The following is a 19220-nucleotide window of genomic DNA, read 5'->3' as shown; positions in this document are numbered from 1 at the left end:
TAAAAAAGAAACAAAACATATACTAAGAATAGACTAGAATTTGATTTTATGAAGTATCTTTTACATGTAACATCTTTCAAAAAACTTTATCAAGTATATCAGTAGCAGCTGATAAATACCGAGTTTCAGACTCTTGGTAAATTCTTTTTCAACAAGACTTTATGCTACATATAATAACATGGGACAATAAAATCACACATGAATTATTGAACTTGTGTTTCAGGAATCTGTTTTCAAAAATGTCACCTTTGAAGCAAAGAATCAAAAAACCTTATTTGAGGATGTACACTCCCAAGTTTTCTCTTTACACAATTCCTATATTCTAGATACCACAGCAACATCGGTGTCAACAATGAACAAAAAGATGTGCTTCCTAGAATAGGACCTAAACGACCACACTAGAACTAGTTAGCTTCTAATCATGACACCTCATGACAGAAAACTGGATTTAAATCTATGTGCCACCCTCCACATTGGTTTCTTCAGCCAGAAGGTTTGCTATAAATAGATTTTTAAAAGATCATTGAAATTAGTCACTCTCAGCCTTCTGTGCAGTGGAAGAGGTATTAAGATCAAATTATCTCACCATAGATATTGAAAAAAAGAATACATAGAACTTAATTCCCATTTCTTCCCCAGGCTTAGAGAAAGCTTAGCCAAGGAAAGTTTACTTAAGAGAGGAGAAACTTTTATCCTGAACTTCTGCATATTTTAGCCTTGTATTCCAACCTCTGGACCCAGATTATATGGGGAAACAGATAAGGATAAAAATGCACTTAGTAAAAACCTATCATTCAAACAATCTGCTAGCTGAGCATAGGCTCTCCTATTCATAGTGTATGCAAAGAAGATTGACGAGAGGTAGACATGCAGTTTGTATTGTGATTACTCTCCTCTTTCCTATGCTTCAGTCTAGATAAGTAGTTTTCAATGGAAGAACTGGTATTTAGAGAGGACAATCCTTCTTTGTGCAGGATTGTCCTATGCACTGTAAAACATTTAGCGAATGAACAGCAGACATTGCTGGATGGGGCTGGGAAACTGGATGAGGCAGGACCTCACAGGCCAACTTAATGGGACACCTGCTGTTTCCATCACCATTATCAATTTACTCTCCTGGTTTAAAACAAAACAAAACAAACAAACAAACAAAAAACCTCCCTATTTACCACTGAGAAATGATCCCTCCCCACTCTCAACCCTTGACTTCCTCTCTGCTACAATTGGTCATGTGACACAGACCTGACCAATCAGGGCATCACCTATCCCTGCGCACAGTAATCGGTTCAGGAACAGGTACCTCATCCAAGGTAATGAAGTCAGACTTGGGATAGTTGTTCAAAGTTTTAGAAAAAAGAAACTATCTTGTTGCAAAAAAGAAACTTCAACATTCCCAATCAACTTTCATAACTCAAAAGCATAACAGTAATCTGAAACGTTTGCCCTAATCAATGCAATAGTTTCTCCCCAGGCTCTATTACGGATAAGACAGGCTGTGGAGGAGATTCCACAACATTCCTCTTAGCTCCAAAATTTTTTGTTTCCTCAAGGAAGCATGCAAAATCTAATTGAGAATGATTTCATCTAGTGTTAACTTTTAATTCATTCTAATTTATACAGAAGTGAATCATTCACAAACGACATTACTTCATTTTAATTTAATAGCTAAAAGCAAACTGAAATTAAATTATAAATATTTATTATGCTTCTCCTCTTTTCAGGCAGGTAGAACTTCAGCAGCATCCTTTGTCTTGCTGAACAGGATGATAGATGGGGATGCAAATGAGAAAAATGGAGAAAGGATTACAGTGAATACAGAAATGATGCTCAGACCCACAGAGAGGTTCAAGGATGTGGCCCAAAGAGATAGAGCTCTTACAGTAAGAGAAAAGGAATTTGGAAATGTGTGGCAGCTGCCTTACAAGATGGAACTTTACAGATAAGATGCTCAAAGAAGATTCTTAGGCTGTTGTGTTGTTTTGTATGCACAGAAGAACTTTATTAAATGTCTATATTATTCACTATTGCTTTTGGAGTTAGATTTGTGAACAGAGCTGAGAGGCTGTATTTTGTTCACTTACTTTTTAACTTTGTTTTGCTTTCAGATGAAATGACAAGTAAAGATTGGCCTTAAGGTAAAAGAATGAAGAACCTGGAAGAATGAATCACATTTGAATATTAGTAAAAATGTACGTCACTATGGTTGAAAACATGGTGAAGGAAACTGTAGGTGAAGGGAAAACATCAAAAAAATTGATCAATCCGCATTTTGAAAAAAAATTTCTCTAGTGGCCATGTGGAAGGGTTGCTTCAAGAAAGAAAAAAACTGGAAAGAGACCGCTTGAGAAGTCTGGCAATTTGGTAATTATTAACTTATACAGGTTAGATTTCACATATTTAAATATCATATTTTGACACCCCTAAACTACCTTTCCCAAATCAAATTGATTTTCTTTGGCTTTGACTAGACTAGTAATGGTGATACTGAGCTAATAGTGTTTGCACTGCTTGTCAGGCATGTTGATGAGGGAAGGTCCAAGGGAACTCTGAGGTAGATGGATAATTTGTATTGGGGTGCTTAATGAAGTGCATAAGGAGACCCGCACAGCAGAACCATCCTCCACCCCACCAGGGTGGTAGATGGGGTGCTATGAGGCCTCCATCCAGCTTAGACTTGAAGTTCATTCACTCATGCAGGGTCACAATTCAGGACAAGACCTCTTATCCTATTCAACCTCTCCTCCCAGCCCATTGTCTTCCTGTTTTGCTACCTCTATGGGGATGGGATGGCTTGCAAGAAGGAGGGACCCTCCAGCATGAACAAAGTCAGCAGAAGCCCCATTCTGCTTATGCTATAGGGATAAGAACAATAATATTCTTTTTTTTTTCCATCCTGACTAACCAAGTTCAACAAGTTGTACAATTGTTTAAAAATGGGCTTCCATGAGCCTCCCACCTATAACGGAGTAAGGGGCACTGTAGAACACCCATGGGAGAGAGAAAACCCAACTTGATTTACCATAGCCTCTGGATGGTCTCCTCACCTGGTGCTCCAGCCCAGAAGCCCAGGACACAGATGAAGATTTTTAAGATTTCCTGAATGTGACAGAGAGAGTACATAGAGGAAGTGTAAGTCATGATTGTATCATAATTTTCGGTTCTCTGTCCACAGAACACCTTCTGCTTCCAACCCTTAGCTCACCCTAAAATACTTAAATGTATTGTTCCCCTTAAAAACATGTTTTCAAGAATTCATTATGTCCAAGTCCAGGAAGGACTTGATGAGGGCATAAACCCTGTAAGTGGCATCAGAGTAAACAGGAGGGGTAGGATTCAGGATATATGTAGAAAGTAGAATCTAAAGAACTTGGTCACTAATAAATCACATACAAAAGGTAAAAGAAAGGAGGAAAAGGAATCCAATTGACTGCAATGTTTCCAGCTGCACAGACGTAATGAAAGGAAATGCAGTAGAAGCCTGATGGTACCCAAATGGGATTTCAGTTTTAGAAATAGTGATTTTAAAATGCCATGTAACATACATGTGGACACGTCCAGTAGAATGCTAGTACTTCAGAATTTGATATGAAAGAGGTTAAAGTTGGCAATATAGATTTAGAAGTCACCAGATTGTGTTACCTAAAATCATAGGCATGCCTGAGTAAATCACAGGAGTCACAGGAATGAGAGGAGAATGAAAGGATGGACCACAGAAACACTAAGTCAGTAGCACAGCAGGGGCAGCATATATAAGCTTAATAAATACAAACACATACACACACATATTCTATAATGCTGCACATATACTATACAACTTTTATCCTGCAAAATTGTATAATAATATATTTTTTCCTTTTGAACTCATGTTCCATTTTGTTCTCACAAAGCCCTGGAGACTTGACAGCAGCAACAATTACTACTTCCTTTTTTAAAATGAGCAAAAAAAGCCATGGAACATTTCCATGTTCACCCCAAAACACCAGCAGTTAGAGGTATAATGGGGATGACAATTTTTGGGCCAGTGTTCTTTCCACTAAATTGTACTGTTCCTGAACATGGCATCCTTTATCCATGCCTAATTGCCAGTCACAAACAAATGCAAATAAAAGTGCACCAACACAGAAAATAATTCAGAAAAAAGTAATTATATAAGATAACGTTTTTAGTTCTTTAAGTAACTAGCTGAGTAGTGATTTTAAGAAAGGTCATTTTACTCATTTGCATTTCTATTTCCAAATTTGTAAAATTGGCATTCCTGCCTTATATTTTCATCTCAAGGATTACATAATGTTCAGAGAGACTCTAAGTTCCCATGATTAATAAGATAAGACCCAATTCTGGCACTGATCATTAAATCAAGTCAAGGAAACCACCATCCAGGAATTAATTTTACTTTATTTCTATTATCATTAAAGTTTTCAGAATTAATTTTTTTTTTTTTTTGAGACAGAGTCTTGCTCTGTTGCCCAGGCTGGAGTGCAGTGATGTGATCTCGGCTCACTGCAACCTCCGCCTCCCAGGTTCAACTGATTCTTGTGCTTCAATCTCCCAAGTAGCTGGAACTACAAGTGTGTGCCACCACACCTGGCTGATTTTTATTTATTTATTTATTTATTTATTTATTTATTTTGGTATTTTTTTTAGTAGAGACAATGGTCCATCATGTTGGCCAGGCTGGTCTTGAACTTCTGGCCTCAAGTGATCTGTCCGCCTCGGCCTCCCAAATTTCTGGGATTACAGGCATAAGCCACCGCATCTGGCAAAAATTTTAATTTAGATATGCATTAAGCAATCTTTCAACAAGGAATCCTGCTAGGAATCAAATACAGAAAAATAAAGTGCAGTGGTTACAGGAACAAACTTTGAAGCCAGAAGAATGAGGTTCCAATTCCAACCATGGAGATTATTAGCTGTTCATAGCATGTAGTAAAGACCATGGGTTTACTGTGAGAAGTATAATAGTTATTATTATTACTCTTACAAGCAATGAGGCTGTGGAATCCATGAAAACCAACAACTGCCATAACACCCTTGTAATTTTCTGAGCTTACTTTCATTCTAAGTATCCCAAACTCAGCCACAAAATACTAGTTTCCAAGTTTGAAAATTGATATACAAGTTTTGACCATCAAATTATTCTTAGCATACAATCCTGCCTACCACTCTCTGTTTCCAGAAAATTATGAAATATCATTCTTTTATGGACAAAAATCAACGTAAAGTGAAATTCTTTCTGAAGCAGGGACAAAGATCATTTGATTTGCTGCTTAGAGAAAAAGAGGCTGAGAAACAGGCCTTGAAATGCTACTAGTAAGCTCTATAGAAAAACTTATCAACATGACCATGCTGCATGGGAGCTTTTTAACTGGAGAACTGCTTGAGTTTAAACCTAAAATGTATTTCAATGTTTTCCATTTTTATTGTGCATAGAGCCTAAAAATCCCATTAAGAAAACAACCTGTAGCTGTTTAAAGCAATTATTAATAAATAATGAAGTAGCTCAGAAGCAATTACATCAAAATATTCATTTTTAGTCATGGGACTACCAGAATGGAGTGATGAGTTCATATGTGGCTACAGTAAAAATTTCCAGGGATTTAGACAATATGCTAAGTATTCACTATATACATACACAGTTAACGAAGAAAGGCGGGGGGAGGAGGAGACAGAGAGAGAGAGAGAAAGAATCTGACTTATTTCTAAAATAGACTGTACTTAATGAAATTATGCATATAGTAGCAAACATGGGTGTTTACTGAAAAATAGAGTCACGTTGGAATTCCTTTCTTCTTTATTTGGTGGCCAAATTTCTCTTCTTAATGGGATTTGATTAACAAATTAAAATTGTATATATTTAATGTGTACAATGTGATGTTTTGGCATCTATATCTATTGTGAAATGATTACTACCATCAAGGTTCCTAACAGATCCATCACCTCACATAGTTGGCATTTTTTAAATGTATGGTGAGAAAATTTGAATTTCATCTATATACAGTGTTAGTAACTATAGTCACCACACACTATACGTAGATTTCCAGAACTTATCATCTGCATAAATGAAACTTCATACTCTTTCACTAATATCTCTCATTTTCCCCCACTCCTAGCCCCCAGAAATCACCATTTTACTCTCTGCTTCTATGAATTCAATGTTTTTAGATTCCATGTACAATGAGATCATGCAGTATTCATCTCTCTGTGCCTGCCTTATTTCACTGAGCAGTTTGTCCTCCAGTTTATCCACGTTGCTGCAAAAGATATGACTTCTTTCTTTTTGTAAGGCTGAATGATATTCCATTGTGTGTATATACCAGTATTTCTTTATTCATTCATCCACTGGTGGACATTTTAAATTATTTCCATAGGTTAGGTACTGTCAATAATGCTGTTATGAACATGGGAGTACAAATATTCTTCAAGATACTAATTTCCTTTAGATACATACCCGGAAGTGAAATTCCTGGATCACATAGTAGTTCTATTTTTTATTTGATGAGAAACTTTACACTATTTTTCATAATGGCTATACCAATTTACATTCAAACCAACAGTGAACAAGGGTTCTCTTTTCTCCTTGTCCTTGCCAGTAATTGTTATCATAGGTCTTTTTGATAACAGTCATTTTAACAGGTGTGAGGTGATACCTCAATTTTTCAAATTTGCATTTCCCTGATGATTAGTGATGTTGAGCATTTTTTCACATACATTTTGACTATTTGTATGACTTCTTTTGAGAAATTTTATTTAGGTTCTTTGCCCATTTTTTAATCAGGTTATTTGTTTTCTTGCTATTGAGTTGCATGAGTTTCTTATATATTTTGGATATGGACCCCTTGGCAGATGTACTGTTTACAAATGTTTCTTCCATTCTGTACATTGTTTCTCCACTCTGTTGATTGTTTCCATTTTTGTGCAGAAACTTTTTAGTTTAATGCAATCTCATTTGCCTCTTTGCCTTTGTTACCCGTGCTTTTGGGGTCATATACCAAAAATGTATTGCCTAGACCAATGTCAAGAAGTTTTTCCCTGTTTTCTTCTAGTAGTCTTACAGTTAAGTCTTTAATCCATTTGGAGTTGATGTCTGTATATGGTGTGAAATAAGGGTCTAATTTCATTCTTACGCATGTGGATATCCAGTTTTCCCAACACCGTTTATTGAAGAGACTGTCCTTTCCCCGCTGTGTGCTGTTGGCACTTTTGTTGAAAATCAATCGACTAGAAATGTATGGATTTATTTCTTGGCTATAACTATTCTGTTTCATTGGTCTACATATCTGTTTTTATGCCAGTACCATGCAGTTTTCTACAGTTTTGTAGTGTAATATATTAAAGTCAGGTAGTGTGATGCCTCCAGCTTTGTTATTTTTGCTCCAGATTGCGTTGGCTATTTGGGGCCTCTTGTAGTTTGATATAAATTTTAGAATTGTTTTTTCTATTTCTGTGGGGAAATGCCATTGAAATTTTAATAGGAATTGCATTGAATCTGTACATAACTATAGGTAGTATGGATATTTTAATAACATTAATTCTTCCAGTCCATGAACACAGGATATCTTTCCATTTATTTGTGTCTTCTTCAATTTCTTTCATCAGTGTTTCACAGTTTTCATTGTAGACGTCTTTTACCCCTTGATTTAATTTACACCTAAGTATTTTTATAGCTATTATAAATCATACTGCTTTATTCATTTCCTTTTTTTTTTTTTTTTTTTTTTTTTTTTGAGACAGAGTCTTGCTCTGTCACCAGGCTGGAGTGCAGTGGTGCGATCTCATCTCACTGCAACCTCCGTTTCCCCGGTTCAAGAGATTCTCCTGCCTCAGCCTCCCGAATAGCTGGGACTACAGGTGCATGCCACCATACTCAGCTAATTTTTGTATTTTTAGTAGAGGGGGGTTTTCACCATGTTGGCCAGGATGGTCTCGATCTCTTGACTTCAGGTGATCTGCCCGTCTCGGCCTCCCAAAGTGTTGGAATTACAGGTATGAGCCACTGCACCCGGCTTATTCATTTATTTTTGAGATAGTTCATTGTCAGTGTAAGTAAACCCCTTAAATATATTTTGTGTGTTAGCAGTAAATGTAAAGAGAAGGAATTTGTCCATCTTCCAATAACAAAGAAATAGGTAAGCATCATTTTCTTCTTTGTGATTAAAAAGTATCACCACAACTGTCATCATGAATTAAATGAGTTTCTGCCCACTGCAGTGTGTAGAAACCTAACTTGATTTTCTCCCACATAACCAGACTAATAAAAATACAATGTAAAAATTCTATTAAAAAAACTGTCTAATTTCAGACATAGAATGGTTGACTTAAAATATTTCAAAACTCACGAGATTACCATTTTTTTTCAGTACTTAACTATCAAATGTTATTGTCTTCTAAATTCAGGTTAGAAATATATTAAGTTAAAACTATTATTATAGTTACTCTCCATTGCTCTTCCTTCAATATGCTCATGCTTTTATAATGCAAACTTATAAGACAAAATGGTAACAATTTTAAAAGCCATTAAAATTTGATTAACACTATATACAAAGTTTCCAAAGTCTTTAAACATGAACAATCTCATTTAAGCCTCATGACAATTTTGAATAAATAGGATTGTTAGGATTGAATAAATTTCTCTATAATAACAGAAATTGCTGATGAGAAAATGGAAGCACAGAGAAGCCAAGACACTTGGGTCGTCATCAAAAGTGGCTCAAAATCAGAGCTCGTTTCTATAAACTTACAAAAGCAATTACAGCGGTATATAGGGATGAACCCACCAAATTCAAGTGGCAGAGCCAGGATCCTAACCCAGGCCAACGTGCTTCCTGTTTTACACAATAGTGTCCTACCAACACTACAGTGATGCATACTCCAGGGGCAGATTAACCCTTATTTTAAATTGCACTTGATCTTAGAATCATCAGGCTTTTCAAACATAGAAAATTATTTATATCATACAATCTCCTCTCATCTAGATACTATAACCTAAACTATAGAGAGTAAACTGCACTAAATTGCAAAACAGAAGGCTTTTTTAAAAGACAATTTTAAAATAATTCTGCTTTAAAAATTACTGAGTAAAACGTATGAGTTCCCCACATACCCACAATTTTGTAACTTTAAAAGAAAAATTGTGCGTTCATGATAGGTATATATATTTATGAGTTACATGAGATATTTTGATATAGGCATGCAATGATATTGAGGTAATCACATCAGGGTAAATGGGGTATTCATCACCTCAAGCACTTATCCTTTGTGTTATAAACAACCCCATTATACTCTTTCAGTTATTTTTAAAAGTACAATTAAATTATTTTTTACTATAACCACCCTGTTGTGCTAGCAAATTCTAGGTCTTCTTCTGTTTTTTGTTTTGTTTGTTTGTTTGTTTGTTTGTTTTCCCCATTAACCATCCCTAATTCTTTATCACTGGCCCCCACCCAACCATCCTTCCCAGCCTCTGGTAAGCATCCTTCTACTCTCTATCTCCATGAGTTCAATTATTTTAATTTTTAGCTCCCACAAAAAAGTGAGAAGATGCAAAGCTTGTCTTTCTGTGCTTGACTTCTTTCACTTAACATAAACACCTCCAATTCCATCCATGTTGCTGCAAATAGCTGGATCTCATTCTTCTTGTGCTGAATGGTACTCATTGTGTATAAGTGCCATATTTTAGTTATCTATTTATCTGTTGGTGGACGTTTTGGTTGCTTTCAAATCTTGGCTATTGTGAATAGTGCTGCAATAAATATGGGAGTGCAGATATCTCTTTGATATACTGACTTCCTTTCTTTTGGGTACAAACCTGGGAGTGGGATTTCTGGATGTTATAGTAGCTCTATCTTAGTTTTCTGAGGAACCTCCAAACCATTCTCCATAGTGGTTGTAATAATTTGCATTCCCACTAACAGTATAAGAGGGTTCCCTTTTCTACACATTGTTTCTAGCATTTGTTATTGCCTGTCTTTTGGATAAAAGCCATTTTGACTGGGGTGAGATTGTATCTTATTGTAGTTTTGATTTGCAATTCTCTGATGATCAATGATGTTGAGCACTTTTTCATATAGCTGTTTGACATTTGTATGTCTTCTTCTGAGAAATGTCTTTCAGATCTTTTGCCCATTTTTTTAAACCAAGTTATTAAATTGTTTTCCCTATAGAGTTGTTTGAGCTCCTTATATTTTCTGGTTATTATTCCCCTGTCAGATGGGTAGTTTGCAAATATTTTCTCACATTCTGCACACAAACCCACAATTAATGATGCAACTTCCTCTCCCTTAACACATTTATATGCCCTTTACATTACTGGTTTAGAAGAGAACAAAAACATACTCTTAGAAAACCAATTTGGAAATTCCCCTTCTACCTACTTACTGCAATTAAACTCCCAAACACCTCCAGTTCCATCCAAACCCCCAAAATTTCCTTCAAATCTACAGCTAATTACAATTTGATTCAATGCATAATAAACATATACATTTCCACATGTATCATTAAAAAAATGTGTGTTGGCTTAATGTTGTGAATCTTCAACCACATAAAAGTATACATACATTAATATAATCAGAAATCATAAGTATAAGCATTAATCAACTAATCAAACAAAAAAAATAGCAGGTTCTATTCCCAGAACCAACAACTATAATGGTTGACCTTAAGCAAATCATTTGAAGTATATGTTGGAATTTTCATTAATAAAAGTCAGGATATGGGGGGGGCTTCAAATAATAAAATGTCTCTATGATTTAGAACTTAAAATTAAAGTATTAAGATTTATATATAACAAATATAAGTTCTGAAGACTATTCTATTTCATTTGTTTTCATTCCATGCTAGCAAGGAAAATTCTGATAATTATTTGGCTTCTAGAGTGTACTTTCCTCCAGAGACAGTAGTAGTGATCAACGACAATAAGTACTCTGATTTAGTTCACTGCTATAATTCTCATTTCAGATTAAAATTAAAATTGGCACTTGAGTTTATAATCAGATTAATACTTTTGGCTAGTGTGAAGCAGTCCCTCAGAACCTCATCAACTAAGGTACCAGCTGTTTTGATACCAGCAAAACTGAGTGGGTAAACCAGTCCAAACAGCCTTTCTCTTTATCATCTCTTCCTCTAACTGCACTACTACTCAAGAATAAGATCACATATTCAAAAAAGATCAAATAAGGCAGAAACATTAAGAAAATAAAAAGAATGATGATAACTGATGATGATGAAGATGAAGATAATGATGATGATGATGATGTCATTCACAACTTTAATAGCCTGACTGCCTTCCACTGTTGATACTGTCTCGTACCTATTAAGTAGCAGTCTCAACAAAATCCTTTTAACACATGTATCAAATTTAAGAATCAGTAATTTGCTAGACTTTTATTTAAACCAGTCCAAAACGTTATATCAAATTGAACCCAAACTGAATGCCTGCAATTTGTCAGCTAATATCATTAACCCATGTCTTAAATTCCTAAGAATCATTAAATTCATGAACCATCGATAATTTATAGAATATGTGTCTGCCTTGACTAAAGCTACTGAAACTTGAACAAATGTTTGAATTTCTTTAAAGAAAAGAAAAAAACTTGAGTTTTCACTGGTCTTATCCTTAAGAATACATGAAAAGGTTCAACTGCACCTTCGTATACTGACACCAGTCATTACTGCATGAAGTAGTGCTTAAATTAACAAATTATTCACCTTAGCATTAAAGTTTATATATTTAATAATTACCTAATTTAATAATTAGGTAATTTTTCTCATTTTAAATTATCCCATAGATAGTACCTGGTTATTTCTTAAACACACATACACTTAGTGTTTGCAAAGTGTTCATCTATTAAGATAGTAACCATCTATCTTTTAAAAAAGTGCAAAAGAGAAATGTTTATAAGTCAAAGTTTCCAAAGTGAAAACTGAATCACAAGCCTTTCTTTTATTTTCTTTGAGATCTGATCAAATATTCATATAGTCCCTAAGAGGAAAGAAATGAATGTTCTTTGAAAAAACTGGTTGTTTTTCTAACCACATATGTGTTACTGTTTTGACATGGCTCTAGTAAAATGATTAGCATAAAAAGAAGAAAACAAGATGAAGGTAAGATTTCTATTATATAGCCTTAACATTTTATTCATACCTATTAATTAGAAGGAATAAAAAATAATGACGTATAAAAGATTTTTACACCTATAAAATGTGAAAGTTATGAATTGTGCAACCTCAGACTCCACAAGCAGATTCTAACAGAATCGTTGCTGAATAGCCAAAGAGATAGTACATGGTGTCCCATCAATTATGCAGAGCTGAAGTACTGAAATGCACAATTTCATATTCTACCTAATAGGCTAATTTGACCTGAAACATCAATTTTGGGAGTTTGTTCTGTTTTTATCCTTCTTTAATTATAATAATCAAATTATTTCAGAATAACAGGACACCAAAATATCAGTTATCATGATTAATCACCCTCTCAAAATTGAGCTACATTTTTTCTATGAGTATTTTCACTGCAAGAAAGAAAATAGCATTATAAAGTACCACAGGGCATGGGGCATATTGTAATCAACTTTTCCAACCAGAGTTTCACATACCAGCCTTCATGTCAGTCCCTGTCCCTGTTTCCCCAGGCCCCAAATCTGCCACCTCCCAGTTTCTGAGCCTGTTATGATCATGATGCCAGAAAATCAGAAGTCTTGCTGCTCAGAGATTTGACCAAAAAAAAAAAAAAGAGCTCTGGGAATGTGTGCAGCCTCTAAAATAAATCATTTCCCAGCCCCATCATGTTGGCCTAGTCTACAAAGTTGAGCTTCTGCTTCAGTCTCCCAGCCTGGAACTCTACACTCTGCCCTGCACACCCATCTGCTTGGTTGAGGCTTTGATGTTCTGTCAGAATCTTGCCAAATCTCATTCTCTCTCCCTCTCTCTCTGTTGCCCCTCAGGAATTCAGGAATTTTGCTTTAAAGGTGTCAGAATTCTAGATCTATCAAACGCTGCCTGCATGACTTTTATCTGTGGGGGGACTGGACTTGCCCCATTTACCACATGGACACCACACCCAACTCCCACTTAAACTCACAACCCACCGCCAGCCCCATCTTACCGTCCTCTTGAAGTTTTTCCCACCATTGTGAGTTTTCTTAAAATTAAACTCACTATTTAAATACTGATATTACCCCTGCATAAAGTTCAGAAGATTCACTTACTGTCTAAACTAATCTCTGTACTTTACCTTACTGGGAGCTCTATAATCTCTAGTGCTAATTTAACCATTCCCAGGAGTCTCACATCTGACTCCACCATGCTTGTGTCTTTCCCATTTCAAGAACAGATTTCTCCCTAAGTGACCATTCCTAGACTAAGTATTGCTTCCAGTTTTCTGTTCACTTTAATGAGCTCAACAAATATATACTGAGTATGTAGTAAATGTTCAGTATATATTACATAATGATCATGTTGAGAATTCTGCAATGAATATCAGGAATAATCCAGTACCACAAACTGTTTACCTCTCTGTGGCAGATTGCTAATTGTCCTCCAATAGCAATAACTCTCTTCCTCTTCTAAGTCATAAAACTCTCTACTTTTATCAGTGCACACATGGTTTCCCAGCTAGAAACTGCATTCCCCTATATCCTTTGCAGCTAAAGTGAAAGGGCAATGTAAATCCTCGCCACTGGGATGTGAGCAGAAGTCATAGGTGCTACAATCCATATTTTATTATTAAAAAGGAAACTGATTGTCCCCTACTCTTCTTCTCTTTCAGACTGGAATGTCCTCAATGAGGACAAAGGTAGTGTGGAGTTAGAAGACAGACAAAAACTGCGTCCTTGAGTAATTTCAGGTGGCAGGACTGGGGATCAGCCCTGAAACACCTGCCTACCTCTAGATTGTTACATAAAAAAGAAATAATCTCCTTTCTTATTTGAGCACTGCATTTTGGGTCTCTTTGTTACAGGAACTTAGCCTATTCCCTAAGTAAACGATCTCCCCAAGCTTCCTACGACTTGTTCAAATGTTCCCCATGGGTCTCATTCTTTAAAAACGAGGATAAGAGTTTTTTTCTGGATAAAAACAGACAGTAAAAATTTTAGTCTTTTCAGGCCACATACTCCTCTATTCCATACTGCTTTTTTTCTTTTTTACAAGCATTTAAAAATGTAAAAACCAGTCTTAGCTCAAGGGGCCATATAAAAATGAGACCCAAAATTGGCCTTTGGGGCCACAGTTTTAACCAACCCCTGGAATCAACAGATATGGATATAATTTCCCCTAGATAAAGAGAAATTATTTTATATCTTTAGTTGATTATGTCTAGAATGGAAGACCAAAACAATGTGATAAAAGGCTTAGTTAAAGCAAGTACTAGATGTCATGAAAGTGGAAAAGACGGAAAGTGAAAATACCTATTAACTAGTTTTCATCACTGGTATTGATATGCATATTTTGGTGTGTATCCTTTCTTCTCTCATTGTGTAATATGCTTTCCAAGTGTAGGGATCAATTCTGTAATTCTCCTTTTTAGCACAGTGATCTGCATGCAGAAAACAATCAATAAGTATAGCTGAATGTCTTATTCATTGATGACTTTGCCACCTACTTCCACGCCTTTTCATAACAAAGAGCATATTGTCTGCCCAAGTAACTAAGTAACAGTTACAGATCTGCTTTGTTCTCAACATTTCTTGGCATTGCCACCTATTTTAATATTATGATTTAAAGGTACTGTACATAACAACCACAATGAACTAAACTAGAACACATACAAAAACATTTACAATAGTGCTTTATATTGTTAACATATTAAGGCCAAAAGACTCTCCTTTCCCCTTGGAAGATATGAACTGGCAGGTCTGCATGAGGATTGTAGCTCTATGAAAAGAACTTAGTCCTTTCTAGCATTCTAAGATTAACATCTTCCTAGAAAAAGGAATAACAGAAGACCTAAATTTCTGACAGGTACAATGGTAACAGTGTGGTTTGAGTATTTTCTTAGCAATGTTATAAATTTCTAGATTATCAGAGAAAATAATTACTAATTGAATGCCCAGAAACACCTTCCAGAGCTAAATGTAAGCTTCACACTTACTTTTTCTCAATTCCACCACCAGTTTTGGGGGTAGTTGTGAGTTGGCCTACATGGAATGTTCAGAACACTTAACAAATAAGTGTTCTTGCTTTTTGTTTTCTTTTGTTGTGTAACATTCCTTTTTTAAAATTCAAGGAAAACCTGGGTGTTCTACAAAGTGCTCTATAGATAACTTCTTCAGTATATTTTACGCTCTAAAACAGAGGAGAACTGGGGATCAAAATAATCCTGGAATTATATTGCAATCAAAATTTAACATCTCATATCCCAACTTCTTGACAGTTCTCTCCTTTTAATGCTAGTCCACAGCTCTGATATCTTTACTACACATTTTCATTATTTTTCAGTGTAGCACTTTGTGCTGCCTTATAGTTTTCTCTGTTTCTTGCCTAATTGCTTTACATGCCAGTCTTACATCCTCAGAAAGACAGGTTTTAATCTCCTTAAGGGCAAAACTGTATATTATACCTCTCTTCTACCCCAATAACTATCAGCAATTATAGCCCAAGACAGAGAGAAGGGTTCAATAAAAATTTGCTGAATGAAGTTCAATTAATTTTCTTTTCCCAAGACTTGGAAGACAAAACAATGGCCTACCTTGCTGTGTAAGAATAAGTTACTTCCCTCCCCTCCTAATTCTCCACTGAAGCAAGGTTTACAACCTTGGACTTGCGGTACAGTTCTAGGCAATACCTGATAATCTCACACACAAACACAATTTATGCTGTACAAAGGTTTATGGGAGGTCCTGGGAGGCACAGCCCATACTAATTACCAGGTCCAACTGTCTCATTAGTCCAGGCTAGGAAAGTTGTTAGGATTTAAAATCCTATTGAAACAAAAATATCAGAGTGGAGTTTAAAACAAGCTGCTTTCTTCCATCCCAGCACTTCCGATCTGAATGCTAGTCTAAGTGATGTATTTCTTCCCCTTTGGTAATTGTTTTCTTTCTGGCATTTGGATGATAATATGGGCATTTCTACCTCAATATCACACTTAGATAGATGTATTTCTGAATTACATACAGATATGTAAAAAATATAATAATTTCCACTTCTAATTTAGAAAATTAAGCCCAAACATCAATAATATATTTCCTATTTAAACACTAACATCCAATGACTCATTCACATATTCCCTCATTTTCATTCCTTCTCTCTTATATCTGTACAATCTCATTCACTAAACACATGCTCTAATTTTGTTTTTCTTGCAATTTCTTATTTGTAGCATTTATGTCACTCTTTTCTCTTGTTTCATAAAGTCTAAATATAGTAAAGGTATAAATACAATTTATAAATATGTGTATATATACACTTAAGGTTATATTTGCATGTATACCTACACAGACACATGCATTCTTACTGTGGTCAATCTACAACTCATAAATGTGGCTGTGTTCTAAAACATCATTGGTTGATCCGTTTTTAGGATCTTGCCCTAATTTTTACACAGAGGCAATATTGTATATAATGGTTAGTTCCTCTGAAGATTTAGATTACTAGATCATGCTGTGACTGATTTCAATTCAGTAGATCCTGGTTTCACTAATCCAACAGGGTAAGCTTGGCAACACCTGACACTTTGGTGGGAAGAGGAGAAACGTGGAAGCCAAGAGGAGAGAGAGGGATGCGATAACTGAACAAGCTGTAAGCTAGATACTGACAAAGGAAGCCAGGCGTTCAGTGTCTAATAGTGAAAGAAGTAAATGTGAACTCAGACCTGCTCAAGCTGGAAAATCCAGGCAGAGGAAGAATATGTACAAAGCATACAGGAATGACGAAGTACGGCATATTTGTCAACCTACCAGTATTTTATACACTGCTAGGGCATAATGTATGTGGGAGAAATGGAGAGGGGAGTGGAAGGAGTCTAGACAGATGGTTAGGAACAGATCATAGTTCTGTGATCAGCCTTTCAGAGACACTGTGTTACTCAGAGAATTGCAGGGCTGAGAAGAAACCAAAGCAGAAGAACTGGGCCAACAGATTGGAACACACAGAAAAGCTATGACTCAGTCAGCATGTAACAGCACGGGGCTTTTCTTAGGAACACCAGGAACCAGTCATTAGCACAGTGAATTCCAATTCTATTCCCATACTAGGCGGGTGAGATCCCAATCTATTCTCTGTCCTTGTCAGAACTGGCTCCAGAACTGGGAATGGTTGGCACACAGTTACCCAAGCCTAGAACTGCTGACATAGGCCACCATTTTATAGCTTGGCCTCCAGGTGAAACCACACTCAAACTTCCCACTTAGAACCTCAAGAATGTGTCCTCAATAAATAGCACCTGAAAAAGAAATATAGACTTTCCCTCCCTGATGCCATATTAGGCTATATAAGCCAGAACAGGAGCCTGAAGTTCTGAAGGAATAAGGGGAGAAGGCTACCGAAGAAACTCAGGGATCCCAGCCCTGATGGAGAAAAACTAGGATGTCCACAGTTGGAGGAAGGAAGAGAGAAAGTCCTGAGGCAAAGAAAAATCTCTAACTGGAGAGCCATTGGCATGAATGAAACCTCCTCAATTTCAAAGTATGCTTGGAGAGATTAGCAATATCTGCTCATAGATCAGAGTGAGGGGTCTATAATGCTGAAGTTTAGATGAGTGTTTTGGGAAATATGGGACTAATTATGTTCTTTTGAAATATAACTATAGATTCTTCTAGGTCTAGAAGAGAGACTTTTAAAAAGAGATGAAGAAGAAGCATTGCATTTTGAGAGGAGGGGGACATAGACAGCATGAAGTAGCTCTAACAGTGATAGATGCTGCTGTCCCTAGGAAGCAGACGTCACCTCACAGCGACCCCTAAAGTCATAAACAGCAAGATCCTCAAGGGTAGGGGCCAGGCCTATTTGGCATCCACTGGATGCTTAATATCTAGGAGAGTGCCTAGCACACACTGAGCATTTTACATACATATATATATACACACATTTTTTTTTTCTTGAGACGGAATCTTGCTCTGTCGCCCAGGCTGGAGTGCAGTGGTGTGATCTTGGCTCACTGTAAGCTCCACCTCCTGGGTTCACGCCATTCTCCTGCCTCAGCCTCCCTAAGAGCTGGGACTGCAGGCGCCCGCCACCACGCCCGGCTAATTTTTTTTTTTGTATGCATTTTACCAATATTTGTTGAATGAATAACAAGAGCTACTATTTACTGACTGCTTACTATGTGAGGCACTTTCCTAAGTGCTTTTTTTTAATTCACTACATTGGTACTATTAGTGTCCTTATTTTGCAGAAAGAGTAAGTTATTTGTTCTAGGTCAGAGTTTCTCAATCTCTGCAATATTCACATATTGGACCACATAATTCTTTGTTGTGGGGAGCTTCTCTGCATATCGCATGATGTTTAGCAGCATCCACATCCTCCAGTGGAACCTCATCCCTAATCGTGGCAATCTAAAATGTCTCCAGACAATGCCAAACATTCCCTGGGGGACAAAACTGCTCCCAGGTTGAGAACCACTGATTAGGTTTTCCAGTCGATAAGAGGTAGAACTAGGACTTGAGCTCAGGTAGTCTACTCCAGAGACTTTGCTCTTAACCTCTACACTACAACGGCCAGATGAGCGTATGACAGGTAGCACTTAGTGACTACTTACTATGAGCCAGGCATCATGCTGCATGCTTCCTATATAATCTCATCTAATTATCACCATAGCTGTGGATCCCAATAGCTACCTCTGAAACCAAATACTATAGAAGAATTCAAAGAAAGCTTTTTTTTTTTCTTAAGTTGATTCATATCTGCCAGATCCTTTTCCAAATACTTTTGCAGGACTCAGAACTACATTTTGGTTTTCTGATTGCTAAGGTCTTGACTTTTCTATCCCATTTTTGGTAAAAGCAATGTACCTTACTGAACTAAAAAATAGCGTTAATTTCTACATTAAATCAATTCAGATTTTTATGTGGCATTAAAGACTTATATTGTGCCAGTTTTATTATAATACCCTGAAATCTTCTTAAAGTAGAAGTACAAAATCACCGTACAACAGCTTCTAAAGATGTGAACTATGGCCTTTGTGAAACCTGCACGGGGGAATCCTTGATTGTAATGTTGCCAAGCTACTTCATGGAAGAATGGACTCTAATAATAATATCAGGCCGGGCGCGGTGGCTCAAGCC

The 19220-nt window shown here is 36.3% G+C and overlaps 1 protein-coding gene and 1 long non-coding RNA gene across 6 annotated transcripts in view; both read right to left on the bottom strand.

Annotated features, from left to right (window-relative positions):
- Nucleotides 1-19220, bottom strand: part of LOC105470100 (neural EGFL like 2) — a 435684-nt gene that overhangs the window by 310257 nt on the left and 106207 nt on the right. The gene's annotated exons all lie outside the window — the stretch shown is intronic.
- On the bottom strand, nucleotides 6-19192 carry LOC105470098 (uncharacterized). Of its 2 annotated transcripts, none has more exons than XR_980278.3 (3): nucleotides 14406-19192; nucleotides 3020-3096; nucleotides 6-2152 (listed from the first exon to the last, which is right to left on the bottom strand). It is a non-coding gene; the product is annotated as an uncharacterized lncRNA (long non-coding RNA). The 2 variants fall into 2 exon arrangements; XR_011609218.1 differs by having other exon boundaries at nucleotides 3045-3096.

The sequence above is a fragment of the Macaca nemestrina genome, chromosome 10 (assembly GCF_043159975.1).
Source record: "Macaca nemestrina isolate mMacNem1 chromosome 10, mMacNem.hap1, whole genome shotgun sequence".
Classification (NCBI taxonomy): domain Eukaryota; kingdom Metazoa; phylum Chordata; class Mammalia; order Primates; family Cercopithecidae; genus Macaca; species Macaca nemestrina.
Note: the sequence above shows the minus strand (reverse complement) of the source record. Positions and strands in the feature narration are given on the sequence as shown.